The 25,091-nt window shown below is 43.9% G+C and overlaps 1 protein-coding gene and 1 non-coding gene across 2 annotated transcripts in view; one reads left to right on the plus strand and one right to left on the minus strand.

Moving 5' to 3' along the window:
* LOC126161549 (serine/threonine-protein kinase 26) overlaps positions 1-25,091 on the minus strand; it is a 649,054-nt gene that overhangs the window by 411,762 nt on the left and 212,201 nt on the right. The window lies entirely within an intron of this gene.
* Trnas-cga (transfer RNA serine (anticodon CGA)) lies at positions 5,827-5,901 on the plus strand. The gene has a single exon. It is a non-coding gene; the product is annotated as a tRNA-Ser (tRNA).

Below are 25,091 nucleotides of genomic sequence, written 5' to 3' on the forward strand. Positions count from 1 at the left end.
ATGATAGTGTCTAATTCATGAATGTCGGATAAAACAGTCATCATCGCTTTGAATCTTGATTTGCTCATTCGAGATCTTTTCGCTCACGATGAAGTTGGGCCCTTCAAATGCATGGACTGGTGATTAGTTTCTGTATCATAAGTCCAAAATCATGATTCGTTACATGTTATCACTCTTTCCAAGAAATTACGATCATTTTTAGTGGTTTTCAAAGTGTCAGTACAAACATTTTCACTAGCTTCTTTTTGTTAGATCGTGAGAATTTTCGGCACCAGTTTCGTACACAATTTTCTGGTTATGTGAAATTTACCTTACGCATTCTTTGTCAGTTCCCATAGTTTCATCAATTGATCGAAAACTCAATCGACGGTCAGATCGAATAACATTAGCTACTTTTTCAACATTTTGATCCGTTTTTGATGTTGAACAGCGTCCCGGGCGTGAGTCATTTTCAACGTCTTCTCAGCCATCTTGGAAACGTCTTAACCACTCAAAAACGCGTGTACGTGATATATAGTTTCGCCACACATTTCATTTAGTAAAAGATATGTTCCAGAAGCAGTTTTTCCAAGCTTCATGTGAAACTTCATGACAATTCTTTCCTCTATTAGGCCTATTAATTTCATCATTTTTCCGGCAAAACAAAATAACAGCTCTTACACAAACGAAGATCACGGCCACGATGGTTTGTCTACAGATACCAGCGATGCCGCATTCGACTGAGAAAGCTCCACAGGTCTTGGTCATTCATCCTTGGCGCATGCGTACTTACTTGTGGCAGCATCAGTCCCGTTATTTTATAAACATCCCTCGTATTGTGGCCAACGTCGAAGTATGTTCAGTAAGCAAATAACCACCTCCTTTTTATCACCTACAACTCCTATACAAGGTAAAACACACATTCCGCTTATTTCCAAGTACCTGATATTTGCAACAATATCTAGTGATTAGATGAAAATCGTAGATAAAACGGCAGGCTGTGCTTGAACTGTGAGCCAAGCAGCCCATGTTATGGACTGCCAGTATCTAATCGCAAGGCTCAAGTGTCCTAAATGCGCTGCACGGGAAACTGGTTATTTCTCTCTTCCGTTTAAACTTACGCATTCCGAAAGCAAGCAAACATGAGACACAAATATCAGACATTTACTGGTCTTCGATTACATGAAATTTGTTGATAGCTAATACGCGTAAGTTGTGGCCACATTTCGCATACAGTAAATTCAAAAGTGGAAGTATCTCTGTATACGATCTGCAGGGTACATAACTAAGTTCCATGCTCGATCTACTGCATCTCAATATCTTGTAAAACGAGTCAAGTCCAATACTTGTCAAACCATATAAGGTTCCCATTACACTACTGCAAAGACGAGTGAAAGCAAATACTGCGAGAGGGTTCATTATACAGGGTGTCCCAGCTATCTTGTCCACCCAAAATATCTCTGGAACAATAACAGCTATTGGAAAACGACTTTCACCGGTATCAATGTAGGGCTGGGGCCCATGAATGTACATATTTGGAAACATTCTAAAACGAAAGCATATGTGTTTTTTAACACAAACTTATGTTTTCTATATTTTTTCTTCAGCAATCCATAGCATGACAAACCACATACACAATGGCGTTGATTGCGTCGCAATATTCCCATTGCATCCCGAGATATTAAGACGCGGAAGTTGACGCTTGAAACACCCGACATGCGCTGCTAGCGCACGTCCTGAGGCTCAGGCATGAACCCCATGCTGCCCGTAATCGCGATGTGATTGACATGCGTAATCACACTTCCATACTTATCAAGAGGTCCGAAACGAATAATACGGTCTGCTGCCATCCTGCTGCGATTACGGGCAGCAATGGGGTTCACGCCTGAGCCTCAGGACGTGCGCTAGCAGCGCATGTCGGGTGTTTCAAGCGTCAACTTCGCGTCTCAATATCTCGGGATGTAACGGGAATATTGCGATGCAATCAACGCCATTGTGTACGTGCTTTGTCATGCTATGGATTGCTGAAGAAAAAATATAGGAGGTTCATTTAAAAAACATAAGTTTGTGTTAAAAAACACATATGCTTTCGTTTTAGAATGTTTCCAAATATGTACATTCATGGTATTGTTCCAGAGATATTTTAGGTGGACAAGATAGCTGGGACACCCTGTATAAAGCTGTAGTTCACACAAGCTCGCTGACCTTTCCGTACTGGTGCCTATAGGCGGCTCAACGCCTCGGCCTTCCTATGTATAAAGACTCCACCCTCACGCAACAATAAATGCAGTTGGAGAACCTGGAACTATTCTATAAGTGAAACTGACACTCAGCCCTTAATGATGCTGTTAGATAAACAGATCCAAATGTCAAGTTGCTTGTTGGTTATCGTACGAAAATGAGTATGTATAATGAAGGCCACAGCGTCTAAAGTGCCTAGTTCGTAGAGAGAGAGAGAGACATGGCGAAGGCTATGCCGCTACATACTGCGTTGTAGAGTTTATTTAGAAGGACACACACCAGTTGAAAGATAGCACATTGAGAATCACGTAAAAACAGTTCCAATTCCTTCCTGCATTTTCCGATTAGACTTGCATAGTCCGCATGGCGTCTGGTAAATACGTATTCGAAAACACATGGGCCATGACGTCCACAAAGATCACTGTCTTACAACATGTAACGTCAAATATGCATCAAAGTATGTGTGTTTGAAATGTTAAATATGAATAGAATCACGGTGAAAGTGTGTGATCGTCATCAGTAAACAGTCTAATTTGAAAAGTTAGTTTTCAGGATGAATGTACGGGACGGATGTACACGTTCCGCACAATCGCCAAGTGAACGAAATACAGCCTTGTGTAATGAAGGACCAGCTACGCGACTGGATTCAGGACTTTCTTTTGCCTGAAATTCAATGCCTGATTTTAAGCGGGGAGCGCCTATTATTTTCCACATCTGAAAACGGTCTGGTAGACAGCATTCGAAGCTCGTTGAGGCTGTTAGCAGAAGATGCTGCTGTCTATAGAAAGACTGCAAACCCAGAAGACTACAGAGAAACGCAGGATGACTTATACAGACTCGAAGACTGATGTAAGGACTCACCGTTGACTCTCAACTTTTAGGAACGTAATGCAACGATTGTAAACGTCCAAAAGAATATTGCTGTACGTTTACTTTTGGTAATGGGACTGGAAACGGTGCTTACGTTAAAAGTTCTACTAGGTTCGAGGAGTATGCGTCTCGGTATAGAGTACTGCATGTCAGTCTGGGAACTTTTTCGGGTCTGATAAAAAGGAAAAAGAATGGTGCATACAAGAACGGTCCGCTTCGTCACGGTTTTTTTTTTCTTGTTTTGGAGAATATCATATGACCAAAATTCTTGCCAAATTCGAACGGCGTAAACTACAAGCGAGATAATTTGCATTATGGAGAGGTTTACTATTACACTTACGAGGTGTACGTTCCACGGAACGTCGTGCAACACGTACTTCCTTTCACTTACATCTCGGGAAAAGGAAAAAATCAGTGACGTTCGAGCTCGTCCGGACTCTCGACGAGGCGTTCTTCCCGCGAGCAACTGGCGAATGGGACTGGTAAGTCATGAATACTAAGAAACAGCGCATCCGCTGAATCCTTCGTCAGACACAATGAGGTGACTTGCGGAGTACTGTTGTAGACATCGATTTTTACAAATAGAGTTGCGTATTGGGAACTGATCTGGGTTCGCCAATCTGATGTTACCCGCGCCAACGATGGAATATCTGCACAGCGTAGTGAAATCACGGGCGCAGCCCATCTCCTGGACCACGACGACGGCGGCAGGGAAACTTCCCCTCGAGAACAAGCGAAAGAAGGGTAGGATGAGGGGCATCTCGTGGCACCGCCATTACTTCTCTGACGGAGGCTTTCTGGGTAGGGCTGCCTATTATTACAGGCGGGTGAAACCTCAGTAGGTCAGAGGTAGAGGAGAGGAAAAATGCCGTGCTGCCAGTAACGTAGCGGCCAGCACAAAGAGCAGGCAGCTGTGCCGCGCCGGCGGCAGGGCGCTTAAATGGAAGCGGAAGGGCGACCCAGTTGGGCCGATCGGCAGGTGTGGCCCGTGGCGAGACAATGCTCCCGTAATGACACCGGAAGGGCTCCCACGTCACCCGCGTCACCGCGCAGGCACGCGAGCCGCGCTTCCACCTGCCGCTCCACTACTGAGGAAACGTCACTACGCTTGTGCGCAACAACGGACGACGCAACACCAGCAAGCCATCCGAAACACATTCTGTCATGCAGTTAGCGATAACGCCATCATCGACGGGGCACGATCTCTTCAGACCATACTTACAGGTGTATGAAACTCTAGAATTTTCCAAATCTATTAAAAACTGTGGTAAAAATTGAGATAATTAACTACAAAATTTGATTTTGTAAGTTTAAAACGTAACAGCTCATTCATTTTTTCATAAATTAAATAGATTCTAGAGTTTCAGACACCTGTAAGTATGGTTTGTAAGCTGTGCAAAATTCATCGAACTGTCTCTCTTACTTATGAAGAAAAGTGTACCTATAGCAACAAATGCAGCCAATAGTAAGTGAAAAAATGATGAAATTTCACACGTAAAAAAAATTATTTTGTTATGTTTTTGAACTTCCGCTGCTACGAATGTGAATCCTGAATCATTCCTGGTCATGCTGACAAAGTTTTATGAATTTACTTGTAAAGGTATAGACAGTGAAAATTAAAATGTCCTCTGGTGCCTCTCCTGCTCCAAGTCAGCCCGTTTAGTGATTTACCGAAAACCAAATTCTGGATGACCGGGTATGTATTTGAACCGCAATCCAGTCTGCTTAGCACTATTCACCTCGCTCGCCCTCCCGGAAAGAAAGGGCGAACTGTTGAATGCAATGTCGGTAGATTATACTATTCGTTGTTCTCTGTGAGAAAACACCTCAGATCAATTTGAAACGCACTGCAGAAAAAACATACGCTCTGGAACAGCAACACGTAGACACTGATGTCAAAATGCGAAAAACGGGAGGCACTTTTACGAAATATCCCTTATAATAGGTGCACGTCACACTGCGCTCAATCTGCAAGTTATACGTCAGTCATGAACCCAAAGAAATACATAATAACATTATTATAGCCACCTTGGGTCGCCAGTACAGATCGCTCCAAGCTTTAAAATATACCCCGCGGATTAGCTGCATAGAGAGATATACACTAATGAGCCAAGAAGTGACTTCGTTAGCAGCGTGTTGATGTATCTTTAGAACGCAATACAGCAGCTATTCTGCGTGGAATGGATTCGAAAGTCGTTGCTAGATTTCCGGAAGTACGTAGCACCAATTGTCTTGCACACGTCAGACGACTGCCTTGAATTACGGACAGGAAGTTTGTAGGCGCGGAGTTGGCGCCCAACAAGGTCCCAGGTGTTTTCCAACGGGTGAATTTGTTGGCCAAAACATCAACGTGCGTTCACCACAATGACCCTCGAAACACTACAGTACGATTCTAGTATAGTGGAAAGGGTAGCTTTCCCTCTGGAAGACGCCATCGCCGCTGCGGAGAACATCAGGCTTGGCAATTGACTCTAAATAATGAAAAGAGTGAAGTCATCCACATGAGCGCTAAAAGGAATTCGTTGAACGAAGTTTCATATCAGCGCACACTCCGCTGCAGAGTGAAAACCTCATTCTGGAAACAACCCCTAGGCTGTGGCTAAGCCATGTCTCCGCAATATCGTTTCTTTCAGGAGTGCTAGTTCTGCACAGTTCGCAGGAGAGCTTCTGTAAAATTTGGAAGGTAGGAGACGAGGTACTGGCAGAAGTAAAGCTGTGAGGAGTGGGCGTGAGTCGTGCTTGGGTAGCTCAGATGGTAGAGCATTTGCCCTCGAAAGGCAAAGGTCCCGAGTTCGAGTCTCGGTCCGGCACACAGTTTTAATCTGCCAGGAAGTTTCGAATCCGTTGAACTTCGGTTACACGACAAATCGGTCAAATCTAACGGTTGTCAATTCCACTAAATACCTAGGAATTACAATTACGAACGACTTAAATTGGAAAGAACACAGAGAAAATGTTGAGGGGAAGGTGAACCAAAGACTGCGATTTACTGGCAGAGCACTTACAAGATACAACACATCTACTAAAGAGACCGCCTACACTACGCTTGTCCGTCCTCTTTTGGAGTACTGATGCGTGGTGTGGGGTCCTTACCAGATAGGATTAACAGAGTACATCGAGAAAGTTCAAAGAAGAGCAGCACGTTTTGTACTATCGAAAAATAGGGAAGAGAGTGTCACGGGCATGATACAAGTTTTGGGGTGGACGCCATTAAAACAAAGGCGTTTCTCGTTGCGGCGGGATCTTATCACGAAATTTCAATCACCAATTTTCTCGCTCGGAATGCGAAAATATTTTGTTGACGCCGACGTACATCGGGAGAAACATTCTCATAATAAAATAAGGGAAATCAGAGCTCGCATGATAAAATATAGCTGTTCGTTTTTCCCGCACGGTTTTACGGAGTGGAATAATAGGGAATTACTGATAATCCTATGATTCCGAGCTCACTTGCAGTCATAGTTGACGACGTCATTGCGTCAACGTGGGAACACATAGGGGTTATATGTACAATATGTACAACAATGTGAGCTGAATCCTGTCCTCTGAAACACTAATGGCTGCACCAGCATCGTAATCTGTCATTAGATCTGCGACACCTCTGAAACACTAATGGCTGCACCAGCATTTTAATCTGTCATTAGGCCTGTGACACCTCGCCGTCTATCCTTCTCCACAAAGGGGGCAAGCCTCCGACCTCCACGCTGAGGAAAGGTTTGCAAGTGGTAGAGAAATAGGAGCAGTAGGCCACGATTAATGATGATAAGGCAAAAGAAAGCGGCTGTCTCACAAAAAAAGGAGAGGAGAAAGAAGGTAAATGGGAGAAGATCAGAGCATTGGCTTACATACTTTCCTTACCCCCTGATGTGACCTCAGCGCCACCAGGTTACATTCGATCTTGAGGCTGCATTCGATGTGGCAGTGCACAGTAGTCATAATGTTTTGGTTTATCACTGTATTTCGATCTGCTCGTAAAAGATTAAAGCAGAGAGCGCTAGTATACGAGACAGTGCGGCGAGCCAATGTCGAATTATGTGGAGTAAAGTGATCGAGAGAACCAACTAATAAGTGACTGATCGTGCATGGTGGAGTCGACGGGGTAGTGTCATATTACCATACACGTTCTGTCTCTGTATACCTCAAATGTGCAGAATAAAATATAAATATTTTAAAAAATCTCAACGCCTGCTTAACCACCATAGTGCTTCTGCAGCTATTATTGTTATTTTTAGGCAGTATAGTACACCAAACAACGGCAGACGCCACAGGAACACAACATACGAATAGTTAAAATACTAAAACGCGAGGTCCACAGATAACTTTCCTAAAGGGGCGATAAGGAGAAATGAATATAATCTGACTACAAAAATAAAGCAATGCCGCAGTCGATGTGTATTGAAGACACATGGAGCGTTAAGAACTGGAGACAGTGCAGAAAAAAATTGACACACACACACACACACACAGAGAGAGAGAGAGAGAGAGAGAGAGAGAGAGAGAGAGAAATTAAATCACGAGACGCATTTTCTTACAAGAACAAGCACACTACAAAACAGACATTTTTATCTACATCTACATTTATACTCCGCAAGCCACCCAACGGTGTGTGGCGGAGGGCACTTTACGTCAACGGTGTGTGGCGCAGGGCACTTTACGTGCCACTGCCATTAGCTCTCTTTTCTGTTCCAGTCGCGTATGGTTCGCGGGAAGAACGACTGCCGGAAAGCCTCCGTGCGCGCACGAATCTCTCTAATTTTACATTCGTGATCTCCTCGGGAGGTATAAGTAGGGGGAAGCAATATATTCGATTCCTCATCCAGAAAAGCACCCTCTCGAAACCTGGACAGCAAGCTACACCGCGATGCAGAGCGCCTCACTTGCAGAGTCTGCCACTTGAGTTAGCTAAACATCTCCGTAACGCTATCACGCTTACCAAATAACCCTGTGACGAAACGCTCCGCTCTTCGTTGGATCTTCTCTATCTCCTCCGTCAACCCCATCTTGTACGGATCCCACACTGATGAGAAATACTCAAGTAGAGGTCGAACGAGTGTTTTTTAAGCCAAAAAAATGGCTCTGAGCACCACGGGACCCAACCGCTGCGGTCACAAGTCCCCCAGAACCTAGAACCACCCAAACCCAACCGACCCAAGGACAGCACACAACACCCAGCCATCACGAGGCAGAGAAAATCCCTGACCCCGCCGGGAATCGAACCCGGCAACCCGGGCGGACTTTGTAAGCCACATGGACTACATTGGCTCAAATGGCTCCGAGCACCATGCGACCCAACCTCCGAGGCCATCAGTCGCCCAGAGCCTAGAACCAACCAAACCCAACCAACCCAAGGACACCACACACATCCACGCCCGACGCAGGACCCGAACCCGCGACCGCAGCGGTCGCCCGGCTCCAGACCGCAGCGCCCAGAACCGCACGGCCACTCCGGCCGGCTGGACTACATTTTCTAAGGACTCTCCCAATGAATCTCAATCTGGTACCCGCCTTACCAACAATTAATTTTATATGATCATTCCCCTTCAAATCGTTCCGCACGCATACTCCCAGATATTTTACAGAAGTAACTGCTACCTGTGTTTTTTCCGCTATCATATAATCATACAATCTACATCTACATCTACATCTACATTTATACTCCGCAAGCCACCCAACGGTGTGTGGCGGAGGGCACTTTACGTGCCACTGTCATTATCTCCCTTTCCTGTTCCAGTCGCGTATGGTTCGCGGGAAGAACGACTGTCTGAAAGGCTCTGTGCGCGCTCTAATCTCTCTAATTTTACATTCGTGATCTCCTCGGGAGGTATAAGTAGGGGGAAGCAATATATTCGATACCTCATCCAGAAACGCACCCTCTCGAAACCTGGCGAGCAAGCTACACCGCGATGCAGAGCGCCTCTCTTGCAGGGTCTGCCACTTGAGTTTGTTAAACATCTCCGTAACGCTATCACGGTTACCAAATAATCCTGTGACGAAACGCGCCGCTCTTCTTTGGATCTTCTCTATCTCCACCGTCAACCCGATCTGGTACGGATCCCACACTGATGAGCAATACTCAAGTATAGGTCGAACGAGTGTTTTGTAAGCCACCTCCTTTGTTGATGGACTACATTTTCTAAGGACTCTCCCAATGAATCTCAACCTGGTACCCGCCTTACCAACAATTAATTTTATATGATCATTCCACTTCAAATCGTTCCGCACGCATACTCCCAGATATTTTACAGAAGTAACTGCTACCAGTGTTTGTTCCGCTATCATATAATCATACAATAAAGGATCCTTCTTTCTATGTATTCGCAATACATTACATTTGTCTATGTTAAGGGTCAGTTGCCACTCCCTGCACCAAGTGCCTATCCGCTGCAGATCTTCCTGCATTTCGCTACAATTTTCTAATGCTGCAACTTCTCTGTATACTACAGCATCATCCGCGAAAAGCCGCATGGAACTTCCGACACTATCTACTAGGTCATTTATATATATTGTGAAAAGCAATGGTCCCATAACACTCCCCTGTGGCACGCCAGAGGTTACTTTAACGTCTGTAGATGTCTCTCCATTGAGAACAACATGCTGTGTTCTGTTTGCTAAAAACTCTTCAATCCAGCCACACAGCTGGTCTGATATTCCGTAGGCTCTTACTTTGTTTATCAGGCGACAGTGCGGAACTGTATCGAACGCCTTCCGGAAGTCAAGGAAAATGGCATCTACCTGGGAGCCTGTATCTAATATTTTCTGGGTCTCATGAACAAATAAAGCGAGTTGGGTTTCACACGATCGCTGTTTCCGGAATCCATGTTGATTCCTACATAGTAGATTCTGAGTTTCCAAAAACGACATGATACTCGAGCAAAAGACATGTTCTAAAATTCTACAACAGATCGACGTCAGAGAGATAGGTCTATAGTTTTGCGCATCTGCTCGACGACCCTTCTTGAAGACTGGGACTACCTGTGCTCTTTTCCAATCATTTGGAACCTTCTGTTCCTCTAGAGACTTGCGTTACACGGCTGTTAGAAGGGGGGGCAAGTTCTTTCGCGTACTCTGTGTAGAATCGAATTGGTATCCCGTCAGGTCCAGTGGACTTTCCTCTGTTGAGTGATTCCAGTTGCTTTTCTATTCCTTGGACACTTATTTCAATGTCAGCCATTTTTTCGTTGGTGCGAGGATTTAGAGAAGGAACTGCAGTGCGGTCTTCCTCTGTGAAACAGCTTTGGAAAAAGGTGTTTAGTATTTCAGTTTTACGCTTGTCATCCTCTGTTTCAATGCCATCATCATCCCGGAGTGTCTGGACATGATGTTTCGAGCCACTTACTGATTTAACGTAAGACCAGAACTTCCTAGGATTTTCTGTCAAGTCGGTACCTAGTATTTTACTTTCGAATTCACTGAACGCTTCACGCATAGCCCTCCTTACGCTAACTTTGACATCGTTTAGCTTCTGTTTGTCTGAGAGGTTTTGGCTGCGTTTAAACTTGGAGTGAAGCTCTCTTTGCTTTCGCAGTAGTTTCCTAACTTTGTTGTTGTACCACGGTGGGTTTTTCCCGTCCCTCACAGTTTTGCTCGGCACGTACCTGTCTAAAACGCATTTTACGATTGCCTTGAACTTTTTCCATAAACACTCAACATTGTCAGTGTCGGAACAGAAATTTTCGTTTTGATCTGTTAGGTAGTCTGAAATCTGCCTTCTATTACTCTTGCTAAACAGATAAACCTTCCTCCCTTTTTTTTATATTCCTATTAACTTCCATATTCAGGGATGCTGCAACGGCCTTATGATCACTGATTCCCTGTTCTGCACTTACAGAGTCGAAAAGTTCGGGTCTGTTTGTTATCAGTAGGTCCAAGATGTTATCTCCACGAGTCGTTTCTCTGTTTAATTGCTCGAGGTAATTTTCGGATAGTGCACTCAGTATAATGTCACTCGATGCTCTGTCCCTACCACCCGTCCTAAACATCTGAGTGTCCCAGTCTATATCTGGTAAATTGAAATCTCCACCTAAGACCATAACATGCTGAGAAAATTTATGTGAAATGTATTCCAAATTTTCTCTCAGTTGTTCTGCCACTAATGCTGCTGAGTCGGGGGGTCGGTAAAAGGAGCCAATTATTAACCTAGCTCGGTTGTTGAGTGTAACCTCCACCCATAATAATTCACAGGAACTATCCACTTCTACTTCACTACAGGATAAACTACTACTAACAGCGACGAACACACCACCACCGGTTGCATGCAATCTATCCTTTCTAAACACCGTCTGTGCCTTTGTAAAAATTTCGGCAGAATTTATCTCTGGCTTCAGCCAGCTTTCTGTACCTATAACGATTTCAGCTTCGGTGCTTTCTATCAGCGCTTGAAGTTCCGGTACTTTACCAACGCAGCTTCGACAGTTTACAATTACAATACCGATTGCTGCTTGGTCCCCGCATGTCCTGACTTTGCCCCGCACCCGTTGAGGCTGTTGCCCTTTCTGCACTTGCCCGAGGCCATCTAACCTAAAAAACCGCCCAGCCCACGCCACACAACCCCTGCTACCCGTGTAGCCGCTTGTTGCGTGTAGTGGACTCCTGACCTATCCAGCGGAACCCGAAACCCCACCACCCTATGGCGCAAGTCGAGGAATCTGCAGCCCACATGGTCGCAGAACCGTCTCAACCTCTGATTCAGACCCTCCACTCGGCTCTGTACCAAAGGTCCGCAGTCAGTCCTGTCGACGATGCTGCAGATGGTGAGCTCTGCTTTCATCCCGCTAGCGAGACTGGCAGTCTTCACCAAATCAGATAGCCGCCGGAAGCCAGAGAGGATTTCCTCCGATCCATAGCGACACACATCATTGGTGCCGACATGAGCGACCACCTGCAGATGGGTGCACCCTGTACCCTTCATGGCATCCGGAAGGACCCTTTCCACATCTGGAATGACTCCCCCCGGTATGCACACGGAGTGCACTTTGGTTTTCTTCCCCTCCCTTGCTGCCATATCCCTAAGGGGCCCCATTACGCGCCTGACGTTGGAGCTCCCAACTACCAGTAAGCCCACCCTCTGCGACTGCCCGGATCTTGCAGACTGAGGGGCAACCTCTGGAACAGGACAAGCAGCCATGTCAGGCTGAAGATCAGTATCAGCCTGAGACAGAGCCCGAAACCGGTTCGTCAGACAAACTGGAGAGGCCTTCCGTTCAGCCCTCCGGAATGTCTTTCGCCCCCTGCCACACCTTGGGACGACCTCCCACTCTACCACAGGTGAGGGAGCAGCCTCAATGCGGGCAGTATCCCGGGCAACCACAGTCGTAGTCCGATCGGGGGATGCGTGAGACGAGCTGGCCGTCCCCGACAAACCCCCATCCGGACCCCCACAGTGATGCCCATTGGCAACAGCCTCAAGCTGTGTGACCGAAGCCAACACTGCCTGAAGCTGGGAGCGAAGGGATGCCAACTCAGCCTGCATCCGAACACAGCAGTTGCAGTCCCTATCCATGCTAAAAACTTGTGCAAAGAACGTCTGAACTAATCTACAGAGAGCGCAAACAAAACGACACAAAATTGAAGCGGTTATTAAAATACAAGATTGCCTAGTAAATGCAGTAATGCTGCCACTTGTGCACTGCTGACACACTGCTCGGCGGCGGAAGGAGACTACGCGATTTAACACTATTCGAGTACTAAAACGTGATGCTACAACTCTCAAATACTATAATACGCCCGAAATTTATGAATTAAACAATGCAAGTACCAAAAACACGCAAAGAAATTAAGAATTAAACTATGTAACAAATGAGTGAGCTAGGAGTATACGACTTGCTGCTGCAGCTGCTTATCCAACGGCGGCAGGGAGCACACTGACTGTGACCAACCGACACTGGCCGTTCAAAACAAAAACAGATGACAGACGACTACGCGAATTTACACTATTCAGGTACTAAAACGCGATGCTACAACTCTCAAATACTATAATACGCCCGAAATTTATGAATTAAACAATGCAAGTACCAAAAACACGCAAAGAAATTAAGAATTAAACTATGTAACAAATGAGTGAGCTAGGAGTATACGACTTGCTGCTGCAGCTGCTTATCCAACGGCGGCAGGGAGCACACTGACTGTGACCAACCGACACTGGCCGTTCAAAACAAAAACAGATGACAGACGACTACGCGAATTTACACTATTCAGGTACTAAAACGCGATGCTACAACTCTCAAATACTATAATACGCCCGAAATTTATGAATTAAACAATGCAAGTACCAAAAACACGCAAAGAAATTAAGAATTAAACTATGTAACAAATGAGTGGGCTAGGAGTATACGACTTGCTGCTGCAGCTGCTTATCCAACGGCGGCAGGGAGCACACTATAATTCGATCACTTCACGTCGCAGCTGCCTTTCAACTCTGTATCTCCCATAACCAGAATAAAAATTACTTACAACTCCTGTTTACCATATTGTTGAGATTTAAAGGCGTGTAGCTTACATTAGTACTCTAAAAACATTCCACGACTATCACCGAAAATACGATATACTGAATTATAATTTCTGAATCTCATTGGAAAAAAAAAGTTCAAATGGCTCTGAGCACTATGGGACTCAACTTCTGAGGTCATTAGTCCCCTAGAACTTAGAACTAGTTAAACCTAACTAACCTAAGGACATCACACACATCCATGCCCGAGGTAGGATTCGAACCTGCGACCGTAGCGGTCACGCGGTTCCAGACCGCAGCGCCTAGAACCGCACGGCCACTTCGGCCGGCCTGTCAATCCTTGAGCTTCCTCTGTAACAGCTGTTACAACAAATATTATATGATCAATAAATTAGTTACTCTTTGAACTTCCTCTTTAACAGCTGTTACAATGGGAGAGTGGTCAAAAGGGAACCTTAGGAGGTGCTTCCGAACATTAGTTTTTCTGTAAAGGAAAAGAATCTTTGCTCCAACGGCATGTGATTTACGTGGATAAGAAGTAGAATCATTCATTATTTGGTTAGCTGCCGCTGGCACAGCGCGAGCGTTAAGTAATATTTGTCACCTTCGACTGAATCGGTTGACAACAGTTCCAAACTCACAAACGACGAAGATCGTTATGTAACCATAGAAATTATTTGTACATATGCTGCCATCAAAATGTCGACATCAGCAGAGAAAAAAAAGTGAGAGTCTTGTTTGAATTCTTGGAATAACTTAACAGTTACTTCGGTTGATCGTTCACTTAAGTACTGATATTCCACTTGTAACTAAACTACTTTTAAAGTAGCCACGACTTCACGCAGCTGGTGACGACAATAACCTTGGCTGCGTGCTGCATACTGCATAAATAACATTGAGAAGGCTAAGTTGACCCACTCAGAACAAAAAAGGAGGCGTGCTGTCCTTTATTGTTGTGGCACGACAATGGCCGACCGCAAGACAACGCATCAGCAAGCCAACTCTTCGATGTTACGAACTTATATAGAATAACCTTGGTTTCGAAGAGGAGGCGATGCGTCGGCTACTCTACTGTCCAGCTTAGGCTGATAACGTTTCACGTCCCTTGAAGGAATTGCAGGGCACAATAATGACATGGTTCGAACGTTGTTTGCAGAGAGAAATGGAAAACTGGTGCACGTTTAGAGCAAATGTCTTAATGGCCAAGATGATTTTGTTGAAAACAGTCAAAACAGGTATGCAATACGCCCTTAACTGATATTTATACTTCATTTAAGTTCCTGACCTATCGGAAATAAGACTGTAGCCATCATAACAAATCTAGTTTCCACAGGATTATTGCAGTTCACAGTATCAAAGAAAGAACTGTCTCATCGACAGAAAGCATAACTACTTTCTTGTTCCAATCTGGAGTAGATACCCTAATCTTATTTCGCCTCGCCACTGCCTTGTATCCTTTTCTCCCGTCGACCTATAATAATTAAATAGCTGCAAAAGACGTTCTCTCACCCTTACCACTTATTACTCTCTCTTCTGCTACTGTCGTCGTGACTTTACCTTGTCATGTGACCAAGCTCAGTTCTCGCAACGGTCGGCAAACGCATCTGACAACGTCGTGGGAATACCGATTGGTACGTCCGAGTGCTGTGCGCAGTTCGATGCCAACTGAGCTATCGCCGTGGCTTAGCCACTGGACTGTCATTCGGCAGTATGACGTTTCAAATTCCTGTCCGGCAAACCAGATTTACGGTCCCTTGCATCACTTAAGACGAATGCCGGATTGGTTCCTTTTGTGTGTGTGTGTGTGTGTGTGTGTGTGTGTGTGTGTGTGTAGTTTTCTGAACTTCGTTTACGTTTTTACTCGCAGTTCTCATTTTAGAGACTGTACTATCTTCCTCAACACAAGTCTCATTACATTTTCGTACAGACGCTAAAGACCTTGCTGTCGTGCGCCCACAAAACCTTATCATCATCATCATCATCATCATCATCGTTCTTATAGATGTTTTCCTTTAGCGACCTCGGTCACGAGGCGCCTGGTGTGCTCTATAAACCGCTTGACGTTCGCCACAGTTTGGTCGATTAAATGCGGAACTTATCTATCGGCTGCTTAAGGAATTTGAGGTTATGCGTCACACCACATCACATGATTCGCGCGAATTTCGATTCAATGCCCTGTACAGAGCGATAAGTGATATATCACTTGTCAGATATAATGGAACGCTATCGTATTACCTGAATGCGAATCAACAGCTGTTACTCTTTATTATTTGGATGAAATTACGGTGAAAAAGACTAAAAACTTAAACAGGCGATCTTACAATGGTTGGTCTCGCCAGTAACAGCGCACACAAAGGAAAAGGGTTTCCCACTGGGGTAATTATTTAATATAAATAACCGAAAACGGAGTTTTCTTCTTACATGGACCATGGCGCAATACCCACTAAAAAAAAGAACTGGGTAGGTGCGAGTAGGACTCACGAACTAAAGGATTTGTACAAAATAATTAAGTGTACAAATAGTTCATCCATTACGGGAATCGAGAATCTCTTAAGATTTCTGGCAGTTATCGATGTTGATAACGACAAAAATCGGTCCTAGGGATTCCAAGACGTTCGAGAATGTTTAATTTCACGTTTGACGTCGGATAACAAACAACAAAAGAAATATATTTTTTCGTGCGGTGTAATTGCAAATTTTCTTTACTTGTACCGTGAAACCTTGATTCTTGCCAAATTCCTGAATTCTATGTCAAAGGAAAGTATGCAAGAGGCTTTAATGACAATAATGAGCGAGTTCGGGAACGTCAAAATACGACATACATGGCTGTAACTTTTGATTGCACTGACTTAGAAGTTCCCTTTTCTACACCACCAAGGGACTTTAAGATCTTAGAATGTGACATAATTTTCAACTTGATACGTCTACCCATTTCTGAGAAAACAAAGCGACGTATTAGGATTCCGTTTTAACCGATTGAGGTCCGGAACTCCAAAAATCACCAAGAACACCAATGTCAGGCGCGAAAGTCTGCACCGTATGATATCGAAATTCTGATACAACCTTATCCACATTCTTACAAGAAAACCTCTTGGAAATTTCACAGAAGATTTTATAAAACGCAATAATCACACGCGACAAATAAGAAACACGTGTGAAGAGTATCATTAACGTATAACTGAATAACAGATAGACACAACATGATTTTTCCTTGAAAGCTGTGTAAAGGAGTGCATGTAATGAGTCACAGTGGAAAAATATTATTTACGTAGTGTAAAAATACCAGAATAATTTACCATGTCGGTCTAAAGAGAAAGTATCTATAAAAATTCAACTAGAGGTCACTTTCTAAAAATAAGGAACGCTATTTTACTGAACGAATGAGTTTTGGATTTCTTTATGTGCCTGGAAAGTACCAAGCCGGACCGTGGTTCGGGATTCATGTTTAACCTTAGAACCGCCATAACTGGTGGCGGGATAAACAGACTCTGCCCCTAAGAAAGACAAGAGCTTGCCACCTCAAATGGAACCAAGTAACTGTCTAGATGGAAACAAGTCTTCAAGTTCTTTTACTCCATGATTACAACAGAACCGTTGCCGTTATTTCTGAACGGTGATGTACGGGTAATGCGATCCGTTGCTAAATATTGTGGAAGCCAACGATGAAAAACTTACAAGAATAATTTCCTTATTGGCTTACACTGAGCTTAGTTACTCAGTATTAGATTCAGAGTTTCAATAGCGAAGTTTACAAGCACGTTCAGTTCGATTCGTCGTACCAATTACTTACTCGATCTCCGTAGTCATTTCGGTCTGTGGCAGGGCAGTTGAAAGAGGTGGCGGGTCTAGGACGGAAAACATCCCTCACCTCTTAAATTCACTCGAGCACATCGTACCAGTCCTAATGAGGTAGGGGGGAGATAAAGCACCAGTGACCACGGAAAGGTCAGGGGGCGAACAAAACGGTGTTCGCGGCTCTAGCAATGTGGAAACACACACGCCCCCCCCCCCCCCACACACACACAGAGAGAAAGAGAGAGAGAGAGAGAGAGAGAGAGAGAGAGGAAAACATAAGACAAAGAGCGCTGCTTCATGTGCAAGTAGGTGAACACTGCTGTTGATCTGTCCGCAAAGGTAGTCTGTCAAAGCCAGTGTCCTTATTTCGCACTAAATGTCCATTAAAAATGAAAGACTGCAACCTAGGAAGAACAGAAGGCATTATTTAACTACATACAAATGCTGTAAGTAAACAAGCAATTGAACTTTACTTGGAACTGGTGACGACCACACTAAAAACACTACAGATCTCGGAATTGTAAAGACGTAACTAAATTTTACGTTAGTTGTACATGTTACTTTCCGAGGAGAAGTTACTGTATGTAAATTACGAACACCCTTTACGAGACGAGCACCACTCGCACTTTCTAAAATGCAAGGAATACACAGAAAGTAGTTCAACAATCAAGCAAACGCATTGCCGTTAGTTTTAATACTCTAAGATCCAAACGACGATGGAAAATCAAGTTGTGGCACATGCAAAATACACTACTGTCCAAAATTAAAGCAACATGCGGAAATTTTGGAAGATTGCGTTTATTTTGACACAAAACAGGTGATAGTAAAATAAAAACAATATAAAGAAAACAAACTGTAAACAACCGCAACATGCAAAACGGTAGACAAAAAAGTTCTTAATTTTTTCCACCTTAACAGATTTGTACACACATTCCGACAACTGTTTAATGTGCTCAGCATGGAGTGTGACCATCTCTGGGAGCAATACAGGTATGACAACGGCAGGGCATGCTGTGAATGATGTCATCAGTCTCAGGCAGAGGCAATGTCGCCCATTCTTCCCCGCAACTCTTAAGAGAATGGTCGGTGGAGTCGACGTGATGCAATCCGTCTCCCTAGTGAATCGCAGACATCCTCTATGGGACTGAAATCGGGAGAGCGAGCACGCCACGCCATGCGTGCAACATCTTTCGTTTTCAAGAGAACATCAATCACCTGTGCTCTATGACGTCGAGCATTATCTTCCATCAATACGAAGTCTGGGCCCACAGCACCTCGCAACAGGCGCACATGAGGTCCCAAGATCTCATCACGTTGCCCGCCAGAAGTTAAACCTTTATGAGTCACCCGAACGATTTCATGACGAGCCCACACAGTTAGGGACCCTCCCACAATGTGTGGGTCCAGAAATCGTGTTCCATGTTCCCTTCAGATGTGAATCCGTCGAGAATCACTCTCCATACGAAATCGGGACTCATCTGTGAAAAGAACATTGGCCCACTGTTCGACCGTTCAGTGGGATGTTGACGGCTTCACTCTAGAGTCTAGACGTTCCCTCCTGTGAAGAATCGTAAGAAGTACAACATACAGTACGCCCCCGACAACAAAGGCCACTCTGCTGCAGCCTTCTGCATACCGCTTGCCTCGACACAACACGTCCAGTGGAAGCTGAGAGATCAGATGCCAGTTCCCGTGCAGTACTAAGGCAGTACCGTTGTGCCCTTACAGCCACAGAACGGTCCCCTCTTTCTGATGTTACACGTGGTTGGCCCTGCCCTGGTCTTCACGATACAGTTTCGCTTCTATAAAACGTCGCCACATCCGAGAAACAACAGAACGATTCACATTAAGCTATCGGAACACATCATTTCGCTACTGTCCTGCTTCCATTCTTCCTATGGCCTCCAACGACGAGAGTCTGGTAGGGGTCTAATCTGTGCCATACTGTACCGTGTGTGATTGTGATGATGTTTGGTTTGTGGGGCGCTCAACTGCGTGGTTATCAGCGCCCGTACAATTACCCAATCTTCGCTCAGTCCAATTTCGGCACTTTCCTGGATGATGATGAAATGATGAGGACAACACAAACACCCAGTCATCTCGAGGCAGGTGAAAATCCCTGACCCCGCCGGGAATCGAACCCGGGACCCCGTGCTCGGGAAGCGAGAACGCTACCGCGAGCGGCGGACAGTGTGTGTGTGATTGTGTACACATTGACTGTGCATGTGTGACTACCCGGCAAAAACAACCCTGTTTGATAGGTGCCCTGACGTCATCGTTGGTGTTGTTGTCAGTTGACTGGAATGTCATCTACCGTGCAGAACACGATCGTATCGACATCTGTTGACAGTGTATATGATTATATCGTGAATTAGATACAGGACGGGGAAATAGCGGTTTGTTGCTTTGATTTTGGACACCAGTGTAGTACTGAGTCCTTCCACGTGTGTCCTGTCTCCACTTATTGCCGTCGATTATACTCTTGCAGTATCTGCGGCACACTTTGCCTAATGCACTCCATCGATATGTGATTGTTTTACTGGTACATGGGAAACAGAGAGTGGAACTCTGCGTGATCTATCGAGATAAGCTGTGAATTTCACGGAGACACACAACAGAAAATTATTGCTGTAAATAAGAAATAATACTTCTGTCTTAAAAAAAGCAAACAACAACTATTTCATCTAAGAAAGATACATAGAACTCTTACTACATTTCCACGAATTAACAAACATATCTAGGACCTGAGATGACCCATCTCATCAGCTTTGAAATCGCGCTAACTTCAACACGTGTCATACGCCATACGGGTGGTCTGACGAAAAATGTCACTCACACCTATTTTGTGGGAAATTCTATCCTCTTTACTTTCATAAATAAACAAATTCGCCAAAATCTGCGTCGTTCGCTTCGCGTAAGCGAAAAACCCAAAGAAAGTCCCATTTTCGTGTTTTTTATCATTGTTAAGCATTTCCGGGACGAAATTTTGGTGGAACTTGGAAAATTCGGATGCAGCACCTTCGAAACGTTCCAGAAAACTTGTCAAAACAACTTTTACAAAACTTTCTGCGATTTGGCCTTTCTTAGCACTATTTGACTGCTGTTTCGCCCGAGGTGTTGCGTTCATCATCTCGTGATGTGAACAAAACACTTGAATTGGAAAAAAATCACCGCTACCGGCTTCTTCAACTGGGACTTTCACTCGGTTATCAAGACAAAAATTCAGTTGCCTTGTCAATCCTGCTATCAGTATGAAACTACTGGATGGTTTTCCAGTTTTACTATTGTATTCAACATTACCTTTAAGCTAAGTTATACGCATCGTTTCATCATCGAATAATAAAGCCGTTAGGTATAATCACTAGGCGGTGATACTTCTTTTTTGAAAGTCGGGTCCTGATTCCTGATCTCGCCCATCATGATGGACTAACATACTCTACTCTCAACAGTATTAAGTTCGAAGAAGTGATTATCTAGTTCTATTCAAGATGGCGTATAAAAACAAGGAAAATTGGAGTTTAACGTCCCGTCGACAGACTGAGCACAATCTCTGGCTGGGGAAGCAAATCGGCCGTACCCTTTTCAAAGGAATCATTCCGGCATTTTAGGGAAATTACGGAAAACCTAAATCTGGATGGGTGGACGAGATTTTGAATCGTCGTCCTTTCGAATGCGAGTCCAATGTGCTAATCAGTGTGCCACCACGTTCAATAAACATACATTAGAGAAAAAAAGTGTCTCGAATTTTGATTGTGGTGCGTAAGTGTTAAAGACAGTTGAATTGAATTCTATCAGGATGAAAACAAAGACTTGAGAATGATATCAGTCAAAACAGTTCACAATCGCATACCCCGTATTGAAATGAGTATGTCGTTAATTTCATTTCGTGTCATTTCATCTTTACTGATTTCGGGGCCATTGAGTTGAGTCATTTCATTTTAGAGAATCTAATTCACTTGGTAGGCCTATGTATATATTGATATAATTATATATTCGTTGTGGCTGCGACATGGTCCGCCTCCGACTTCGTTCCCAAAGTGCTGCTATTCCCTCATATTCCGTACGGGGAGCCAGTGGTAGTAGTGTTGGGAAATCAGTAGCAACAAAAGTTTGAATCATGTCTGGGAACGTGCTCAGAGTGCTAGTAGTGTTGGGAAATCAGTAGCAACAAAAGTTTGAATCATGTGTGTGAACGTGCTCAGATGGCCCGAAGGTTTGGGAGACCACTCGCGAACAAGTAGCGGCCTGGTAAAAATTTTCATTTGTCACGACATATTCATTACATTTGTTTAACACAGAATAATGATAAAAACGTGAAGGCCGTGTACTTGTAAGTGGGGACGATTATTTATGTGGGTTTGGCGAGGTTCAAATCCTCGTAGGCAGTTCTTATATAGGTTTCCGCCATACGGGGTGCACATTAAAACTATAGGTTTCCCTGTAGCAGTCTGGCTAAGTCAGTAAGTCCTATAAATGTAAGAGAGCTTGCATCTCAGAACCGCCATAACTGTGGGACCGTTGACTTTTTATTTCACAAGCAAGGAAACGGGCACCGATCAGCCAATCAATTTCTGTGTAAAGCGAATTGGTATTTCTCACAATTAATTTTACAGGAATATTTCGAAAAAATATTCTTTTGTGAAGATACTCTGTTCAACCTAAGTACGTAGTTCTGTGTTCTGCTTAGTTTATTCGTGAAGCGAACGAGTGTTTCATAAAACACGCAAAAGTGCTACGCGCAATTGTCAGGGTTTAAACCTCCGTCCATATCAAAGCAACTAAAAATAGGACCTTAGTTTAAGTTGGACAAAAATGGTGAAAGGAATCTGTCCTGTTCAAGGAAGCGTTGCAGCATTTGATATACTCATTTTGGGAAATTGTCGAATAATGCTAATATAACTGTACGGGATTTGATCGTGTTCCTTCGATTACATAAGCTTGTTTTGACTACCAAACTGCAAAGGCAAAACAAAACAAGTAGGAAAATTTACATGCTCAGTAAACAAGAGAAAGAGACAGTAGTGTTATATTTCTAGGAGAAACTCGGAACATTTATCTCTGGGCATGAGTACGTAAAAGAGCTGTGGCCCACGTCTGAAGATACGCATGTTACCTAGCTGAACAGATCATGACGGGACAGACTTACATGTTATACAGTCTTTGTAAAGAAGCTTTTAAAGGAACGACGATTCCTGCGCTGAAGGTCTAAAATAAAGCACACAGCTATGAACAGAGAAATGCGAAGCACAACGCTGTACATAGAGAAATGTCAAATAAAATGCGTTTGGCTGTCAAAAGATTAATGCGTGTAACGTTCAACGACTGTTGTAGTAGATACTTATCCAAAGACCTCTAATAGAATCCGAAAAAATTCTAGTAACATCTAAAGGCTATCTGTGGCAACGAAGTTAGTGTACAGACACACGTGCATGAAAAAGGACCTGAAACTGAGAGTAGCAAAGCAAAAGCATATATACTCTACTGAGAATTCAAATTTTCCTTATAAAGCACGTTTACAGAGTACTTCCCTAGTTTAAATTCTGCGCCACTGCAAAGACGAATGATAGATATTAGTGCCAGTGGCGTTGAGAAAATTGCCGTAATCGAACACATCATCGGGGTCAGATGGAATCCCTATCAGAGTCCAAAATCTGCGGCTGAGTCATCTCCCGTTTAACCATAATAAACCGAAGATCTCACTAACAAGAAACTTTACGCTTACGAGAAGCGTAGCACAAGTGATCCATTCAGCTACCTCCATTATCCTTGACAAACAACTGTTTTTGAGTTTTAGAACATATTATGAGCTCAAATATGATAAGAATCTCAAACAGAATGACCTCCAATATGCCAACCGCACTGATTCCGATAATGTCTAGCATCAGAAGACCAACTCGCACTTTATCATTTGAAACTGCGCAGTATTCTCGATTTCCGAAAAGCATCTGACTCAATATCACATCTATCCTTATTATCAAAAGTACAATCGTACGGGGTATCAAGCTAAATTTGTGAATGGACTGAGAACTTTTTGGTAGGGAGTACGCAGCATGTTATCTTGCATGGAGAGTCATCGACAGATGTAGCCGTAACTTCGGGTGTGCCCCAGGGGACTGTGTTGGGAGCCTTGCTGTTTATGATGTATATTAATGACCTTGCCAACGATATTTGCAAATGATGTAGTTACTTATAATGAAGTACTGTCTGAAAAACATTGAACAGATATTTAGTAGTATTTTTAGTAATATTTCAAAGTGGTGACGAGATTGGCAGCTCGTTGTAAATTTTCAGAAATTGTGCAAGTCACAAAACGCAAAAACGCAGTATACTATGACAACAGCAACAATGGAATCAGATCAACACACCAGCACAATTCTAAGGATATTAAATGGAATTATCACATAAGCTCAGTCGTAGGTTAGCAGGTGGCAAACTTCGGTTCATGGGCAGGGTACTGGGAAAATTTAATGCGTCCACAACGCAGATTGTTTCAAAAACAGTCGTGCGACCGATCCTATGATTCTAATGGAGTGTGTGGGACCCGTATCAAGTACAACTAAGAGATGGAATTCAAAGATTTCAGAGAAGGGTAGTACGAATGGTAATACGTTTATTTGGCTCACGGTGAAGCATCACGGAAATGCTGAAAAACTCGAATTGACAGACGCTTGACGATATACGCCTACTATTCTGCGGAAGCTTGCTTTCAAATTTCCAAGAACAACAATAAACTGAGGAAGCTAGGAATATACCGCTCCCTTACAGACTACAAAAACAAGATTAGACTGACTATAGTACGCACTGAAGCAGTCATTCTTCCCAAGCACCATACGCGAATGAAACGGTAAAAGAAAATTCTAACAGGTGTCATGCATTTTAAAAAATGGTTTTCAGAGTATGGATGTGGATGTAAATGTAAAATTATCGCGCAACAGCAGAAAGCAGACTGCCACAAAAAAATACCGCGTTTGGAACAGCAAATGACCGTTTTCCATATATCATATATATACATCCAAGATTACTTGCAGATCAAGTTCCGACAGTGTAATCTGCGAGACACGACACAAACAGACGGTGCAGCTGTAGACAGAGAGAACTTCTCGAGAGAACTACTGCAACTGACAGCTGAACCGGATGACGTAACATCAATTACATGCTTGACCTGAGAACGAACTACAAGACATCCTTGAGAGAGGAGACCGTGTGGGTGGGCTGCCCTGCCGCCTGAGGACGAATCGATGGCGGCGGCCACAGCATCGCGAGCGCCTCTGCAATTCCGTCTCATCCGCCATTCTCACCGCAGGCAACTTCTGTCAATATCGTCACCGCACAGTTCCATTCACTTGCGTTGCATCGGTCACCTTTCCTTCCATCGTACGCCGTACGTGAGGGCGTGATCTCAGGGCAATGCAACAGGTGCTACGCTCTTACTGTCGGCGGGGCTTTTCATGTACAAGGTGGCGCAGTGAACTTGTCCACCTCCCCTTTTAAAGTGAATGCAATATTTCGACTTCTGAAATATTAGCATTCTTCTGTCATCTTTTTGGTTCATTTCATCAGTGAAGTTAGACGTTTCTTTTTGCGGTCTGCAGAACGACTTTCTCAATAGGAGAAAGAATTGGAATTGTGGCAGCATACGTGAAAACAGGTTCGATTAAGGAAACTCGCGAAAGTTTCGGGGTCACGTATCTGAATAGAGAACTACCAGCAAAGAGAGCAATACAGAGTATGTACAAAAACTGACGCGCCTATGGATCTATGC

Source organism: Schistocerca cancellata, chromosome 2, assembly GCF_023864275.1.
Source record: "Schistocerca cancellata isolate TAMUIC-IGC-003103 chromosome 2, iqSchCanc2.1, whole genome shotgun sequence".
Classification (NCBI taxonomy): Eukaryota; Metazoa; Arthropoda; class Insecta; order Orthoptera; family Acrididae; genus Schistocerca; species Schistocerca cancellata.